The sequence below is a fragment of the Oryctolagus cuniculus genome, chromosome 8, assembly GCF_051225735.1.
Source record: "Oryctolagus cuniculus isolate XC-2025 breed Fujian yellow rabbit chromosome 8, ASM5122573v1, whole genome shotgun sequence".
NCBI lineage: Eukaryota > Metazoa > Chordata > Mammalia > Lagomorpha > Leporidae > Oryctolagus > Oryctolagus cuniculus.
This window is the reverse complement of record NC_142874.1, coordinates 104,726,417-104,745,992: the sequence shown is the minus strand read 5'-3', so window position 1 is coordinate 104,745,992 and position 19,576 is coordinate 104,726,417. Positions and strand designations below refer to the sequence as shown.

The following is a 19,576-nucleotide window of genomic DNA, read 5'->3' as shown; positions in this document are numbered from 1 at the left end:
TCCTTCTTCATCTCTTGATGTTAAAATAAAGGTAAAACTGTAATTATACCTGGTGAAACAATTCACATGAGTGAATCCATGGCATTCTCAAGTGTATTTTTGAATTTTTATTTATTCTTTTGGAAAGGAGGGAGAGGGAGAGAAGGAAAGAGAAAGAAGGAGGAGGAGAAAGAGAGTAAGAAAGAGAGAGAGAGAATGAATATGAATCTCATCTACTGGCTCACTCTCCAAATGCTCATACAGCCAGGACTGGGCCAGGCCAGGATGGTTCTGGGAACTGAATCTGGTTCTGTCACATGGCTGGAAGGGACCCAGCCGTTTGAGTCATCAGCTGCTGCCTCCCAGAGACACACTAGCAGGACGCTGGAATCAGGAGTGAAGCAGTGGCTGGAAACCAGGTACTCTGATATGGGATGAGGCATAGCTCTTGTAGCATTTTTAACCACTGTGACAAATCCTGGCTCCTCAAGTCTGTTTTCAACCTGTTAGCTTTTTCATTATGGTATTGGAAAGTGGGAAAACTATGATTGTAACTACTCTTTGAAAATGTATGTATAGAGGCATGCTTTTTTAGATTTGCAATTACTTCATAATCCTGAACTGTTAGACTTGAAAATAAACAGAATTGCATAACTGAGACAGCATTAGCTTATTCAGTGAAAAAAGATCCAACTCCAGTCACCATGGGGATACCCATAATTGACTTTCCTATTTGGCTGTAATTCATTCTCACACATTTTGATGGGATAAAAACACTATCTTCCCTAAACTGAATTTTCAAAAAGACACTGAAGATGACTGAGCAGACCATTCTGTTATCAGCAGTGCTGTGCTCAGACAACAGTGTGTGAAATCTACATTTATGTCTGCAGTTTTGGAGAACTAAGAACCATATGGTATCTTGGTTTTATATTCCTGAATCAGCTTAATTACATCTGCATACCAACCAGCCTTGAATAAATATGTTTGAGTGCTTTTTGCTGATATTTTGTTATAAAGCTTTACTCAAATTTCACTAGTACTTTATCTATACTCAGTTTATTAATTGGTTATTATACTATGGTAATAATTTTTTATGCTAATAAGGGAACTATTTAGTATTTCTGTTTTTCCTAGTGGTTATTGACTTCAAAATAATATAAAGCATATCTCATCCTTCCATGAAGTAGGTGAAATTGTCCACATATGTTACTGCTATTAATTTCTTCAAGACAGTTTAGAATGTGAATGAAGTTTCACTAGTTGGTATTAGTGTTTTTTAAACATTTAAGTGGTTAAATATTAATTTTGACCTGAAACGGGATTTATACATACTGACATGATAGATATGTCAGATGCTTACCTTACCCAAATTACTGTATCAGCAAGGATTAGTTGCAAATTTCTAAATGTTTTCAGTCAGCAAACTTCTGTGTTATGTCCTCATGACTCTTTATGAGCAGCCTTAGATATAACTTTTTAAAGGAGTTGCATAATTCACGAAAGAGCCCTTTAAGGGTCACTGTATTTGCAAGAGTCAGATTAAGATCCATTATGCTATTTGGTCCACTCTCAGATCCTATTGATGTTGGTAAGAGTTTTCTATCCAGAATAAAGGGATAGGTGAGCAGTAAGTGTTCAAAGTTACATCAAAGCATTTGGTATGAGAAAATAAAATGATTGTCATACAGAATTACTTTAAGGCTGCTTTCTCCTGCTTTGAAAATAAATGGCTTTACTTCACCTAGATATTTATTTCCCATATTCTCATATTTCTTCCCTGAAATCTGCTTTATGGAGCAGTAGGGGATCATTACCTAGTGATAACATGTTATTCTACTCACATTATCTTTTAGGTAAACTTCTTAGTGAATAATCTTACTCATAGAAACCCTAATACTTTATGGTATTTTGGGATTTAAAAGTACTTTAGCCTTAGTGTGGTTTTAAGATCAGATTCCATAGCACTGGTTGGAGTGATTAAGTGACATTAAATATGACCAAGTACTCTTATTAAATGTGTAATAGGCTAAATCCATTTTATCTGTGATTTTTAATTTCATTGTTTGGAAAATGAAATGAAGCAGACTTTATGATGTCACCTATTGATAATTAATTTTCAATATAGTAGAAGAATGATTCTTTTGTTTCATTACAAATAATTTATAGAATTCTTATGGTAGTTTGTATCACTTATACAACTTCCTAGATTGATGCTTTCCATGTGAAGTTTTTCCAGTGGTAAATGGTAGCATAAAGAGAAGTAGTTAGTTTATGGAAAGCATATGATTTCCCATTTGAGGGAAAATGTTAAAGCTTCACTAATTTAAATCCTGTGAGCATTTATTGTGGATATATTTCTTCAAATAAGAGTAGGACTTTTGTTGCCTCAAAAAAATTCATGCTCTCTGATCTTCAAAGACATTTGTATTCTAATCCCATATCTATTCTTTCATTCTTATCTTACCACTTTGCACCCTGTGTTTTAGCCTCCAAAACCTCATCTACTACACAATACCCCAATGCTATGTGCACATAGAGAGTGTTTTGTTTGTTGATAGTAACTGAACCAAGAAACTTATCAATGTGTGGTCCCACACCAGCATCATCAACACCACCTGGGAATCTGGTAGGACAGTAGGACCTGTTGTTCCAGCCGTGCTGCTTTCTGTGGGACTGAGATTCAACAATCCCTATGTTGATAAGTCATTTTGGTGGTTCTCATGCATGTTGAAATTTGAAAGTCATACCTAAAATATAGACAAATTAAATCATTAAACATGGGGTGGGTTTTCTGGTGCGGTGGGTTAAGCAACTGCATAAGACACCCTCATTTTCATGTTGGAGTGTGGATTCCAGCACCAGCTACTCCACACTTTCAATCTAGCTTTCTGCTAACATGCCTGGAAGGCAGTAAATGATGACCCAAGTATTTGGGTTCCTATGGTCTACATTGGAGACCCAGATGTAGTTCCTGGACCCTGACTTCAGCCTGATCCGCTCTGGCTATTGCATACATTTGCTGAGGTACCCTGCCTTTCAAATAAATACATCTTTTTTAAAATTTTTTAATTAAAAAAATTTTTTTTTGACAGGCAGAGTGGATAGTGAGAGAGAGAGACAGGGAGAAAGGTCTTCCTTACTCCAATGGCCACTGAGGCTGGCGTGCTGCAGCTGGCGCACTACACTAATCCGACGCCAGGAGCCAGGTGCTTCTCCTGGTCTTCCATGTGGGTACAGGGCCCAAGGACCTGGGCCATCCTCCATTGCACTCCCAGGCCACAGCAGAGAGCTGGCCTGGAAGAGGGGCAACCAAGACAGAATTCAGCGCCCCGACCGGGACTAGAACCTGGTGTGCTGGCGCTGTAGGCGGAGGATTAGCCTATTGAGCCATGGTGCCGGCCTCAAATAAATACATCTTAAAATAAAAACAGAAACAAAAATTTTGGTACCACACAAAACAATCAGAAACTCCAGATGTCTCAACCAGCAATCTATGGAAAACCAAGATCCCCAGGTGGCTGATACACTGGTACATAATAAAGATTAAAAATCAGTGATATAAACTAGCCGAGGGGGATCCAGGAAGCCGACATGGGGAAACTACTTGCTAGTAAACAGATGCACAAGGGCTAGAAACATGATTTCCAGTTCACAAAAGAAATTTCTTCTATTCCATTATAAAATGCATGCAAATTTTATCTTAGTCTCAGAACTTTACTCTTTTCCCCTTTCTAAACACGAGCCTCAGAAACTTTAGGTACTGCTTACACTAGCGCACACTTTGTAAAACACCTATTTCCCTTTTCACTTGATGATGAACTAGTGCAAGAGGAACATAGATGTAAAATCTCTCATTTCACAGTACTATTAGTTAAAATTTTGGAACTTTTAAAAAGTTTTATTTATTTGAAAAAGATACAGAGAAATTAATCTTCCATCTGCTGTTCACCCTCTAAGTGCCTGTAATAACCAGAGCTGGGAAAGACCTATGCTGGGGGCCCAGAATTCCAACCAGGTCATCCACAAGGGTAGCAGAGATCCAAATATTTGAGCCATTACCTGCTTATGCATCAGCAGGAAGCTAGTTTGGAAGCGTAGGCAGTGAACACAACCATTCCAATGTGGGATGTGGACATCCTAAGCAGCAGCCTATCCATTTTGCCATAACACTCACTCCAGCATTTCGTAATTTTTTAAACAAAGATTTATCGATCATTTATTGAAAGGCAGAGTCACAGACAGAGACTGAGGCATAGAGAGGTCTTCCATCTGCTAGTTCCCTCCCCAAATGGCCGCAAAGGTGGGAGCTGGGCCAGGCTGAAACCAGCAGCCAGGAACTTCATGCAGGTTTTCCACGTGGGTTGCAGAGGCTCAAGTACTTGGACCATCTTCTACTGCTTTCCCAGGTGCATTAGCAGGAGGCTGGATTGGAGGTAGAGCAGCCAGGATTTGAACCGGCACCCATATGTAGTGCTGGCGTTGCAGGCAGTGGCTTAACACTCTGCCACAATGTTGGCCCCCCAAATTTCCCAGATGATGCTGAAGTTGTTGTACATAGGACCACACTTTGAGAACCACTGGCTTAGATAATCATCAGTTAGGTCCTATATTTATAGCTCTTACATACAGTGGTCCAGTGATGACTAAATACAGAAGTGGAGAAAAGAGAAGAGTGCCCTCAGTATGCTTTATGAACAGTATAGACATTTCATTGGTTGCTTATTAGATAAATGAACTCCTCAATTCCTTAAAATCTGAAAAGCATGATGCAAATGATTTTGTCTGAGATCTCATTTCTTAGATATGTTTCCTTCTGCACTGTACATCATTCTCTTTTTCTTCTTAGAACTACAATTGTGTATGTAGTCAGTTTCATAGTACTGTTAACATCTGGCCTTTATTTCCTTGAGTTTAATCAATTAGATTATGAGCATTGTAAGGGCAAGAAGCATGTCTCTACTTGTTTTGCATTTCCTTTGTACCTAATGCAGATCTTCTACTTAGATTTTTGATGAACTTTGTTTAATGAGTCATTTATTGGTATGCTCCTTGGAAATGTCCTATCTCTACATCAGTGTTTTTTGAAAACTTCACCCTGTGGTATGTCTTCCTGATATGATTTTTTTAAGCTGCTATAAAGAAGTGCCCTTACTCTGTCTGCATGGCCATAAGTGAATTAATTATTGCAGAATGGGAGAAGGACATCTTGGGAACCAGTAACCTGGTGTGATCAGAAGCATTTACCTCTGGTCACTACAGCTGTAATGTGTGGGCTCTGTTAAATTACTGAATGGTACCCTGGTGGTCTAGGCTTTAACACAGCTTCCTTTATTCCCATGAAGAGATTTACACATAGGACTTTGGTCCAGCTGGTGATAGAAGCACTTTAGCCATCCGGCTGAAATCTAAATCATCACTTAGAGTTCTTCCGTTAAAAAAAATTCTAATCACTTCTCAGCCTTTTTGTTAAGATAAAGTGTAAAACAAATCTAGACACTGGGTCAGCTAAGATCAGAGGCATTTAGTACTATCAAATTATTATTTAGTGGTAAAATATGTTAATTACTTGTATAATGGTACAGTATCAGGTTGCTATTTTTAGCAGAGGTAATTCAAAACAACTATATGTTTTATAATTGGAGTAACTTTAAGCAAATTATTCTAACTCCCATTAAGAAATACTACTGAACTGTTGAACCTTTGGGGGAAAAGTTGATACTAAGTGAGAAATTGCTTAGAAAGAGTCAGTGTTGTATATATATTGTATCTCAATGATGTTAAAATCATTTTAAGCAATAATAGGCATGCCTCAAAGCTTTACATGATTTACTGTGTTATCTCAGACTCATGAGTGTCTGGTACCACAGAACCTTGCAAAGAACATAGATCCCAATGGGGACATGTTTCTTTTTGGGACAGGCAGAGTGGACAGTGAGAGAGAGAGAGAGAGAGAGAGAGAAAGGTCTTCCTTTTCCATTGGTTCACCCCCCAAATGGCTGCTGCTATGGCTGGTGCGCTGCACTGATCTGAAGCCAGGAGCCAGGTGCTTCCTCCTGGTCTCCCATGCTGGTGCAGGGCCCAAGCACTTGGGCCATCCTCCACTGCACTCCCTGGCCACAGCAGAGAGTTGGACTGGAAGAGGAGCAACCAGGACAGAACCCAGCGCCCTGACCAGGACTAGAACCCAGGGTGCCAGCACCGCAGGCAGAAGATTAGCCTATTGAGCCACAGCACCGGCTGGGGACGTGTTTTTGTTAGCACAGTACTCTGCCAAGGAAAGGAAGTCATGTAGCATTTTTCCGTCTTGCTTCCTGACCTGCCTCATTCCATATACTCACCTGTTTCATGGGTAAATCAGGCCTACCCCAGGGACTTTGCACTGGCTGATGCCTGTGCTGTGTTTGTCCCACTGATCTCCATTCACCTCAGATATAGTGCCACATCAATCCTTGCCACCTTCACTCTGTATCTCATTACTGTGATGGCTTTCTACATGACATAAGTCACAGGGAGTAAATCACTTAACATGTTCATTTGATTACTTGTAGATATTCTGACTCCTTCCCTGGAATAGGTCCTCTACCATAAAAGGGACCTCATCTCTCTTACTCCCTTCTGGTCTCCTGTGACTAGAAGAGAGTACAGCCTCCATTTTTTAATTACTGTGAGAATTCTACTAAGCACTTTGTGTGGGAGAGGGTAGTGGTATTCAGTCTGTAGTAGAATAACTAGGTCTCAAGGATTTCTCCCTGACTTACATAGACTTGGATACTTTTAGAAGGATCAGTATCTCAATGCTCAGTTCCATTTGTGATTTTCCACATGAATTCCTTTCCTGGGAAGCTTCTGAGGTTTGTAAGTTCATCTTTCTCATGTTGTCTTTACAGTCTCCCATTTTGCCAAAAGAAGATGAACCTTCCTCTATTCTGATTCTTTCTAGGATGCTGGATGCATTGCGCAGTCTCTAAATATCTCCAGGATACGAGTCAAAGGATTGATTTTTCAACGAGTTCCTTGAATGCTCCCTAAGGAGATGTTGGAGGGGCTGGTGCCTTATTTCACGAGGGCAGTATTCTGGAGAGTCATTCTCTCCTTGCCTTCCTCCTGGTGCCCTCCTCCCTCTAGTGGATCCCAGAAGTGAGAATGGGCGAGTGCTCACACTGGCTATTAGCAGGTTTGATGCTTTCAAACATTTTCCTCTGAGGAAGAATCTTCATTGACTGGTTTGACAATGAGAATTGCTTTGGGCACATGACACATGTTTATGTATATTTTCTGTAAGTCAAATGAGCCTAATATATGCTTGGCAACATTGACGAAAATATATGAAAGCACCTAGAGAATATAGCATACTACCGGAAAATGAAATGTTTGCCATTTAAAGGTCATGAAACATTTGTCAATGGTTAATATTTAAATTTCTAAGGATTATATAAATTTTAAAAGCTGTTTATTGAAAAATAAAGTTAGAAATTATTGTGCCTGGCGAGGTCAATGACATAAAATTATCCCAAATGTCTCAGTAAAACATGCACTTGAATAGTATATAACTGAACAGAGTTTGTCTTTCCTGTAAGATGATCAGACGCCTCCATCTTTCCTTATCTCCAGGCTGGCAGTACGGTCCTTAACCCTGAGGATTTGTGCAGGGATATTGTCTCTCCATCCAGATGCACCCTGTCTTAGTTTGTAGCTAACATACAAGTTTCTGGAAAGAGTGTTGCTTTAATAGTTTTTCACACTCAGGGCATCAAATGCTTGACTGAAATAGAAAGATTAGATATACCTCAAATAACTGTGAAATAATAAAAATACCTGTGTTTATTGTGTGCTTCCTTTGTGTTGGGTACAAGTCTAAGCACTTAACTCATTTAATCCCCTTAACAGTTAACTCTATTATGGTTAGTGCTATTTATGTCTAAGTTTCCCATGTAGTAAAACTGAGGCTTAGAGGCAAAATAAAGTAGTTTAATCAAAAGTTAGTGAATACAGAAACCAAAATCCAAAGCTAGAAAATGTGGCTCTAGCATTTGTAACCCATTTGGTATACAGGAAAACTGGCACAAGATATTAAAATGGTCAGAAGAAAGCACAAAAACAAACAAATACATTTTTGGCAACCTAATCCTCATTCTGTAATTATTCCTTTATATTGTTAGACATATTAAGTATAGTATATATGAGATTTCAAAAATTCATGGAAAATTATGCATCGATTTCAAAATTATCAACAATAATGTATGTATTCAACACTTTCTGTACAAAACATGGCTTATCTTGCATTTCCAGTTTCCATGGACTTTTTAAAGTCCCCTTATGTATATACATATGTAGTTACAATAACCAGTTATGTGATTTCTCCACAAACAAAGCAAACTAGGTCACTTTTAGGTTCCTCATCCAGTTTCTGGGGACCCTTCTGTTTATTGTATGACATTTTTTGCTCCATTTTTGTCAAAGCTAGATTGTTTCTTCCTTTGAAGTCTTTATTATGAATCTCAAAATGTTCTTAGATCCTAATGCATACTTCTTTAGTATTCAGTCTCCTGTTAGCCTAGGGAAGTCTGTAGGATGACATGATTATTTCAGTCTCTCTTTGTTTCTCCCTCACATTGGTGAACTCAACAGTATGCGTTCTTTGCTAGAGGTTGTAATTTTTCCTCCCACAGAATTTATATTCCCTGTGAACTATTGTGATTGAGAGTCATTTAAAGGTCTTCTTCATTATCTGAGAATGGATCCATAGTTAGAATACTAACTTGGGATACCAATCCAGTTTCAATTATACATTTTCAGGGCAGTACAGCATTATGAACTTTATTATATAATATTATGTGATAATATTATTGTTATATGAAACAGCAAGATGTCTCTTTTGTATATTCAGGTAGTGATATAATTTTTAGATTTGTTATTTAGCATCAGTGAGGCTTGGATTCAAATCTTAGCTTCACCTCTCTGATCCCAAATTTATTCCTTTGATAAGAATGATTACAGTCATATACAAAATTGCTTGGAGGATAAAATGAGATAACTTTTGGACTTACTAAATACTAGGTCATCTGTTTCAGTGATAAACAAAAATATTGCAGAAATTAAAGGAAAAAAGAAAGAAGGAAAGGGGTTTGAGGAAAGAGGAAAGGAGGCAAGCATGCTTATCTTCTTAGAATTCTATCTGTGAAATACATGAAATCTGTTATATTAATAAAATTTTTAAATGCCACCAAGAAAAACTGATTATGTTTTTATTAAAAATGATTTTTATTTCTAAGCTATGACAACAAACAATATTAGTTTTTGAGAAATACTAGATTATTATAGAGCAGGAGTGCTTTTGTTTATTTGAAATAAGGACATGTCTCTTCCAGTGAGTCTGTTTCCATTTGATTGGATTAGATTTAATTCCATTATCTGGAACACTGTGGTCTGTAAATGTTACTGCAGCTACTATTTGTATGTCTTTGAATGAAGTACTTAGCCAACTGAGTTTCTAATTCTTCACCCTCAGAAAGAAGTCCATCTTCCAAATAAAAATTCTGTGAAATAGTCACCAAGACAGAACTCCTTAAATGTTCTGATGCAAAATCTCCATCTAGTGGCAACTCATGTCAGGCACAGACCCCTTACTGCAGCTAAAGTGACCCATTGGACACAAACATAGGCCCTTCCCTCTTGAATTTTTAAAAGGAATTTATTAATGCATTAGATCCTCAGGTTCACAGCAAATGCATGATAATTATTACCACACAATTATCATCAATCTCATGTTAATGAGATATTAATAAAAAAGAACAGATTCAAACAGTTCATAGATACAATTATAAGTACATAATTATCCATTCCTTCCTTCCTTTTTTCAAGATTTACTTATTTATTTGAAGTGACTTTTTTTTTACTAATTCTATAAAATTTAAAATGTTACTCAGCATTAACACATATCAGTTAGTCTTTCCATATGTTAGTCTTTGATGCAAGCCTGTTATCTCACTAAGACAATTTACTGAATTTATTCAAGATAAAGGGTCTTCTTTAAAAAAATTAAGCTGAATTTATTATATCTCCATAATTATATTCTGTTATATAATTCTTTAAAGCAAACCATGAAATCAAAGAACAAGATAGGTAATGCAATATGCTATAATATATTTATTAAAATCTATTCCCAATAAATTTTATGGCCAAGAAGGTAAAGCTGCTGCTCAGAACATTCACATCCCATAGCAGAGTGCTCAAGATCAAGTCCTGCCTTTACTCTGGTCTAGCGTCCTGCTAATGCATATCATGGGAGGCAACAGATGATGGCTCAAGTACTGGGGTCCCTGCACCCATAAGGGAGACCCTGTTCTTGGCTCCTGTCTTCAACCCCAACTGTTTCAGGCATCTGTGGAGTAAACCAACTGGTGGAAGATCTTTCAGTCCCTAACTCTCTGTCTGTCTCTCTTGCTCTGCCTTTCAAATAAGTAAAAATAAATAAAATTTTTATTCATCTAGATTGACTCTATCATTAGAATAATATTGAGAAATTCTGTCAATTTAAAACTTTATATAACCAAAAGTAAATTTAATCCAATATGATGTTATTTCAGAATATTTTATTATATTTGTCAAATATCAGATGTCTTTCATCATAGGTTCCAAAAAAGTATATCTTGTTTTAAACCACAATATTGAATAGTAGAAGAAATATAAGAAAATATGTATATGATTTTGTCAAGCTCACTAATTACATAAGCAAATAGATAGAAGAAACTCATATTTATAATTGATACATTTTAATAAAGTCCATCTAATCAGTTCTTTAATCTTATGATTGGGGAAACTAAATCCAACGGAAATGATATGCACAGATATATTATGTAACAGTGTCACTGAAGAATTATATGTTGAGTCCAATGAACATATATTTTAAAAAATACAAATCCAAGATTCTGTTTTTCAAACTATTCTGACAGAAGTGGTACTCACTGGCAGTACATGACTGAGTGGAAATTAGTCCATTCTTCAACGTGCACGGTTCCTTCATGAAGGGGACAAGAAAAGCCAGCTTGCAGTCATTTCCAGATATACTATTTCTTCCTTTGCTTTCATCAGACCAGTGCTGATTTTCGATCATATAGATACAATTAAAGATTTATTTATTTATTTATTTGAAAGGCAGAATTATGGAGAGGCAGAAGCAGAGAGAGAGAGAGAGAGAGAGAGAGAGAGAGAGAGGTCTTCCATCTGCCAGTTCACTCTCCAGATGGCCACAACGGTCAGAGCTGTACCGCTGTGAAGCCAGGAGCCAGGAGCTTCCTCTGGGTTTCCCATGCAGATGCAGGGGCCCAAAGATTTGGCCCATCTTCTACTGCTTTCCCAGGCCATAGCTGAGAGCTAGATTGGAAGTGGAGCAGCTGGGACTCAAACCAGTGCCCATTTGGGATGCTGGCACTGCAGGTGGTGGCTTTACCCGTTATGCCGCAACACTGGCCCCCAATTATATTGATCTAGTATTTGCATTAGAGCTGTGACATACATTGAAAATGCTGGATTGATATTACTGCCTGTCCTGGTTGGTTCTGAGGTATTAGTGTTACTGACTATACTCCACAGGTACAGACAAACACACAAGTATCAATGTTCCATATAACCAACTTGTTATTTAATCTGCTGGAAAGTATTCTAAGTTGTACTTTTAAAATCTTCTCCCGTGGGATTTTTCTTAATATTTATTTGAAGGGGGAGAGTTACAGAGAGAGGACACACACAGCACAGAGAGAGAGAGAGGATATCTCCATTTACTAGTTCATTTCCCAGAAGGCTGCAATGGCCAGGGCTAGACGAGGCTGATGTCAGGAGTGAGGAGCTTCTTCCAGGTCTCTCACATTGCCGGCAGGGACCCAAGGACCTCGATCATCTTCTGCTGCTTTCCCAGGTGAATTAACTGGGAGCTGGACAGGAAGTGGAGCATCCAGGACTTGACCTGGCACCCAAATGGAATGCCAGTGCTGCAGGTGGTGGCTTAACACACTGTGCTAAAGTGGCAGCCCCTCCCTTGGGTTTTTGTATCATCCTGAATTGACATGAGATAGTTTTCACCTTTTTTCTATTTGTGTCTTGAGCATTAATCATTCTGTGAAATATATTAAAATTCTAAAATGTGTTAGATATTTACAGCTTATAATTGGGGAAAATATGCCATCAGCTTTATGCAAGTTTTGCATCAGTGCTTCCTAGCAGTACAGTTTGCCATAGACATGTTCATTGTATTGTTTCAAAAATAAGTAGAAACTGTTAGAAAATTAATAATAAATTTGCATTGACATGATTCTGAATTTTCTTTAAAATATATTCTATACACATTGAGGTGAAATACATTGTATATACATAGTTGAATGAAAGACTAAGAAACTCTCATTTTTATTTTTAATGTACCAACTGTTGTTTCAAACTCAAGACTTACCTTTGTTTTATTCAAAAGGCACCTTATTGTTATCAGATACTGTTTTTTTTTAACTTTCATTTAATGAATATAAATTTCCAAAGTACAGCTTATGGATTACAATGGCTTCCCCCCATAACTTCCCTCCCACCCACAACCCTCCCCTTTCCCGCTCCCTCTCCCCTTCCATTCACATCAAGATTCATTTTCTTTTCTCTTTATATACAGAAGATCAGTTTAGCATACATTAAGTAAAAATTTCAACAGTTTGCACCCACATAGAAACACAAAGTGAAAAATACTGTTTGAGTACTAGTTGTAGCATTAAATCACAATGTACAGCACATTACGGACAGAGATCCTACATGAGGAGTAAGTGCACAGTGACTCCTGTTGTTGACTTATCAAATTGACACTCTTGTTTATGGCATCAGTAATCACCCTAGGCTCTTGTCATGAGCTGCCAAGGCTATGGAAACCTTTTGAGTTCACTGACTCTGATAATTTTTAGACAAGGCCATGGTCAAAGTGAAAGTTCTCTCCTCCCTTCAGAGAAAGGTACCTCCTTCTTTGATGGCCCGTTCTTTCCACTGGGATCTCACTCGTGGAGATCTTTCATTTAGGTCATTTTTTTTTTTTTTTCCAGAGTGTCTTGGCTTTCCATGCCTGAAATACTCTCATGGGTTTTTCAACCAGATCCACATGCCTTAAGGGCTGATTCTGAGGTCAGAGTGCTGTTTAGGACATCTGCCATTCTATGAGTCTGCTGTGTATCCTGCTTCCCATGTTGGATCGTTCTCTCTCTTTTTATTCTATAGGTTAGTATTTTCAGACACTATTCTTGTTTATGTGCTCCCTTTGGCTCTTAGTCCTATCATTATGATCAATTGTGAACAGAAATTGATCACTTGGACTAGTGAGATGGCATTGGTACATGCCACCTCGATGGGATTGAATTGGAATCCCCTGGTATGTTTCTAACTCTACCATTTGGGACAAGTCAGTGGATACTGTTTTTAAAAGTCAGAGATTTAATTTTCAAAGGTATTTGGATATGATTATTTTAAATGTAAAGAATTTGTGATATATTTGATAATTAAAAACCCAGCAAATCTTGAAATTAATTTTGAAAACTATGATAAAAAACAAAAAGGAAGATCTCCAGCACCCTCTGCTGATGTGTAAATGGAACTGCAGCTTTTTAGTATGAACTTGGTTGTCTACTTTTAATAAAGAAAATAAAAATGTAAGGAAAATGCAATCATTTTAATATTTAATAAAATCATTAAAAATGTCTAAAAGCAACAAGCTGTTTATATATATATTGTTGAATGGAAAAATAAATTGAGCAAAAATATAAATTTTCTATATTACTAGCCTTAGAAAGAATTGTAGCAATGGCATCAACTTATTGTTTATAAGAAAATGTCATATTGCCACATGCTTCCTAATAAGTCGTCATATTATTCAAATTTATTAGGTAGCATAAAATAATATGTGTATATTTAATGTTTTTAATATAGGAACATTAATGAATTAAAAAGATTGTAAAAAACCTTAAGTGACTAATTTATATCTGACCTATCACTGACAACATTTTAGATGAACTATCGTATAATGAACAAAATGGACCTTTTTAAGGAGTAGGAAATAGGTTATGGTGTTGAGACTAAAAGCAGAATTTGTGTTATTAGAAAGTTAAATCTCAATTTACAAAGAGAAAAAGTTTAGATTGAGAGTTACATACAAAAAATTATAGCATTAAAATGTAGTTTACAGAGAAATGGAAAATATTTTAGGATTCTTTGAATTTCCATATATTTTACTCATTTAATTTTTATGTTAAATTTAATATTTAATTTAAACTTTATACTAAAATATGAAAAATTTGAATAGATTTTTAAAGCACAAGGAATTGATGTTTGTATTTTGTCATACATGATCAAATTGTTTTTAGGAGAATATTTTTTATTTTTCATTTTTTTAAAAATACTTATTTATTAATTTGAAAGTCAGAGTTACACAGAGGAGAGGCAGAGAGAGGTCTTCCATCCACTGGTTCACTCCCCCAATTGGCTGCAACAGCTGGAGCCACACAGATCTGAAGCCAGAAGCCAGGAATTTCTTACAGGTCTCCCATGCAGGTGCAGAGGCCCAAGGATTTGGGCCATCTTCTACTACTGTCTCAGACCATAACAGAGAGCTGGATCGGAAGTGGAGCATCTGGGAATTGAACCAGTGCTCATATGGGATGCTGGTACCGTAAGTGCTGTCTTTACCTGCTGTGCCAGAGTACCAGCCCCCCAAATTACTTTTAATGGATTTTAATGTCTTTATCCTTCTATATTATGAAAGTTTTAGATGACTTTTAAAATACCTTTTTATATTTCATTTGATTTTTCATTATAATCTAATTCATTAATTCATTCTCACTGTTAAAAATTTATATTACATATAACACTAGCCTTCTCATTAGCAGCAACCACCAATATAAAGGCCCACATTAAGAATAATCACTGTTGGGGCACGTGCTGTGGCCCAGTGGGCTAAACCACCACTTGCAGTAATCTTATATCCAAGTGCTTGTTCTGCTTCTGACCCAGCTTCCTGTTAATACATCTAAAGGCAGCAGATGATGGCACTGGTATTTGGATTCCTGCCTCCAATTTGAGGAGTCCCTGATGGAGTTCTTGGCCCCTGGTCTGTCTGGCCCAGACCCAACTGTTGCAAGGCATTTGAAGAATGAACTAATATATGGAAGGCCAGTCTCTTCCTCTCCCTCTCTCTCTCCTTCTCCCTCCCCCTCCCCTTCTCCCTCTTCCTCTCCCTTACCCCTTTCCCTCCCTCTCCTCTCTCTGTATAACTTTGACTTTGATGTACCTCCCTCCTGAGTTGTATATGAATGAGTTTGCAGAATATTTAGTATTCCATATACATGTACCTCTTAGTATATTTTGTTAAAAACGTTGTTTATTTGTTTATTTGAAAGGCAGTGTTACAGAGAGAGAGTGAGATAGAGTGAGGTCTTCTATCAGCTGGTTCACTCCCTAAGTGGCCACAATGGCCAAGCTGGGCGGACCCAAAGCCCTGGCCAAGAGCCTCTTTCAAGTCTCCAACGTGAGTAGCAAAGGCACAAGTACTTGAGCCATCATCTGCCTTCCAAAGTACATTTGCAGGGAGTGGAGAAGTCAGGACTTGAACTGGAACTCATACAGGATGCTGTGTCACAGGCAGAGGCTTAACCTGCTGTGTCACAATGCCAACCCCCTAATATATTTGTAATGGTTGCAAAACCTATGTGGCATTTCTTTTAGCAGTTTGATTTCATTAACTGAATGCCATATGTCTAGCTTATGTATATTACACTGCAAAATAGCTAAGCCATAGTATATATTTAAAAAAGATTTATTTATTTATTTGAAAGAATTACAGAGATCTTCCATCTGCTAGTTCACTCCTGAAATGGCGGCAATGGTCAGGGCTGGGCCAGGCTGAAGCCAGGATCCAGGAGCTTCTTCCAGGTCTCCTACATGAGTGCAGGGGCCCAAGGACTTAGGCCATCTTCTGCTGCCTTCCCAGGTTCATTAGGTGGATGCTGGATCAGAAGTGGAGCAACCGGGACTTGAACTGGTGCCCATATGGGTTGGTGGCATGGCAGGCAGTGGCTTTACCTGATGTGCCACAGCGCCGGCCCCCATAGTACATTTTTAAAAGTCTAGTGATGTATGTTTCTGTTATTTTAAGTTTTTACTATTATAAAACAGCCCCAAATGTTCCTAGATATATTCCTCTGTGCAGATGTCTCTCACCCTAGGATAAATGCTGAGAACTGGAATCATTTTTTAATTTTATGTTTTGATGCATTAACTAAACTTTCATTAACCATTTGGACTGATTCATATTTAGTTGTACATACTACTTCATTTACCAAGGTTGATATTATTCAGTTTTAAAATATTATGGGTGAAAAGTAGTATCTTGCCTTTTTTCCTAATAATGGGGTTGAGTGCTTATATGATGAGTCATGATTTGTTTTTCTTCTTCTGTAAATTTCTATTTATATTTTTTGTTCCTTTGTGTTTTTAATTTCTTATTGGCTTATGGGGTTTTTTTTGTAGTATCTGATTACTAATAGGTTTGAATATATTTTCATATATACATTGTTAATTTTTATTTCTTCTGGGAAGTGCTTATTCATAATCTTTGTTCCTTTTTTAACTTTTAGATAGTTTTCTCTCATTAATTCCTGGGAATTATTTATATACAAAATACATTGATTCTTTACGTATTTTATATGTTTTGTGTACGAGAAGACCACAGTCCAGTGCCCAGTCTCCAAGTATGGATCAGTGCTCAGATCTTCCCCATGGCACCAGTCTGAAGCTGCTCTCCAGTTCTCAGCCACACTCTGGCTTAGCTGTTCCTCTTTCTCCCATTTCTCTGTCCTTTGGCACTTTCTTTTCTCCCTCAGTGTCTCCTGAGAATACTCCTTCACTTGACTGCTTGAACAAAAATTCCTTACTCGAGCACTTACTCAGTATTCTAGGAAATCTAACCTATGATATTGTGAGAATTTTTTTAAAAAAATCAATAGCTGAAAATTAAGATAAATTTTCAAAAGTTGGTTAAGATTGAAAAAATAACCCATATATAATACTTTCAAATAGGTGCAGGTTTTCCACTTTAAAGTAGATTCATTGAGATTGCCACTGCTCAATGGATTTTTCAAATTCACCTTTCAGGTATTGTGTTCAGAGTCTAACATAATCTTTGAATATTTATAATATTGCCTGTTTTTTTTTGCTTCTTGCCTGGATTATTTGTGTCATCCAGAAGCAGATGGGTATGGTCAAATATCTTGGGTCCAGCTCAAGGACCGACTGGATGAAATTACTTGAAAAAGACAAATTAAAATATTTGCAATATTGGCTACATCTCTGTTTATTCAGTGAGATATTGGTAGTGGTGCTTATACCAGCCGCATTGAAACCTGAGTATAGACACCTCTGATAGACACCTATAGACACCTCTTTGTCCCTGTCAGCATTGGCTCAGGAAATGTCAATACTGATCTAGAAGTAGATAGAATTAGGTCTTCCAGCTGAAAGAGCTGGAGAAATTATAAGATATTACAAAACAATACAGACATGCTCAACTGATCTTTCTAAATATAGTTGTTGAGTATTGACCACACGCTAGACCCTGTACTAAGTGTGTTGTTCCCTTTAATCATTTGCTCCTTACAAAAATTCATTTTTAAAAATATTTATTTGTTTAAATGAAAGAGTCAGAGAGAGAGAGAGAGCAAAAGAGAGAGAGCGAGCTCAAGCATTTGGGCCATCTTCCACTGCTTTTCTCTGGCCCTTAGCAGGGAGCTGGCTCAGAAATGGAGTAGGCAGGACAGGAAATGGCACCTAAAGGGGGTGCTAGCATTGCAGAGGGCAGCTTTACCTACCATGCCACAGCACTGCCCCTCCCTACTCAATTCTTTAAAGCAAATGCTACTCTCATCCCAATGAAGAAACTCAGCAGCAGAGAGACAAAAAGATCTTCCATCCCCTGGTTCATTCCCTAAATGTCCATGATGACTAGGGCTAGTCCAGGGTTAGACCTACGAGCTGAGAATTCAAGCCAGGAATCTCTCAGGGGTTGCAGGAACATAATAACTTGAGCCATCACTGCTACCTCTCAGCGTCTGATTAGTTACAAGGTGGAATCAGGAGCTGGAAAGGAACTCAGGTACTCTGACGTGGGATTCAGATGATTTAATAACCACTGGGCTAAATTTCCACTCCTAAGACCCTTAGTGGAGCCACACTAAAATCACACAACTCTGAATGTATTGCTAAGTTCAAACCTGGGTATTCTTGCATTAGCATCTGCATTCTTAATAGTTAGACGTTCACTATTTATAAATCTCAGAATACTAATTATATAACATTTAAAACATAAATTGTTATTGTTTATCTAAGCCTGGGTAGATAGGGCTTTTAGACTTCTTTCACGAATAACTACTTTCTCATCCCTAGGGTAAACATTCTTTCTCTCTTTATTTCTTTTTTCTCTGTGCTGTCTCTGTTTAGTGTCTGATCATATATCTACCTGGGTGTCAAGATTTCATGGCTTTATAAATATATGACTGTCACGGCCCCTGTACCCCATTAATTCAGACAAGAAACTCATCTTCCCTAAATCTTGCTAGAATAATTTCTATGAAATGTATTATCCTTTCCTATCATAAGTGTCCCCATTATCATGCTAATTCTGCACAACGTGCCTTCCTTTTCCTTTTAACTGTGAGATTGATTTATACCAATCTAATCTATCCTGGCTCTGTTTGTATTCCATCTTTATGATCAAATCATTTTTAGGAGTGACTCCAAGGCAGACATTTCTTAGATAAGCAATTATTTGTTTCTTATGTTCGTTTTTTGAGACCAACTTAATGTGTTCAATATGGCTAGCTTATGTTCAAATTTAATGAATTGTTAATTAAGCATAGCCAATCAATGCTATAATTTCTGGCTCTTTCCACCTTAGGCTGACAGTCTCCTTCTTTTCCCTGTGACTGATCACCACCTGGTTCTGATCAATTGTCTGTTTAATGTATCTCATATTACACTCACTGAGGCTACCAGCAGAAATGGCCCTTGTCAGTGTTTTGGAAGTGATTTATTTGTTAGCAGTGCCTGCATTACGTCTCCATTAATTTGTGAGGAAACAATAAAACATATTGAAATGCATTTAACGATAAATTACAAGATAGTTAGAAGGATGTTGGGGGTATAAATAGCATGGCCTTTCCAGATAATCCCTACACCCCTAAGAGGTGCACAGGTCTGGGCCTCCTTACGTCAGGGTTAAAGGACATAATTAGATAAGATTGGGAATTTTTCTTTAAGCTATTCTCCTTCGTTTTGGTAGAAATTGATTAATATACTTTGATATGCTTGAATATTATGTTCTGCCAACACTTTCTTAATGTTGAAAAGTTTTACCAAGAGTATTTGGTTTTTGTGAATTTTCTTCTTTCATTTTCACAATGTATAGTAAAAGGGTTTTTTTTTTTTTTTTTTTTTTTTTTTTTTTTATTGTGGGCGTTTGAGCTCAACCAAGTTATTTTCTGAAATTTTTTTTTATGAGAAATACCAGGCCTGGGGTCAGGTTTGACCT

At 37.3% G+C, this 19,576-nt stretch overlaps 1 protein-coding gene across 8 annotated transcripts in view; it reads left to right on the top strand.

The window, feature by feature from the left end:
- Window positions 1–19,576, top strand: part of CCSER1 (coiled-coil serine rich protein 1) — a 1,433,531-nt gene that overhangs the window by 153,919 nt on the left and 1,260,036 nt on the right. The window lies entirely within an intron of this gene.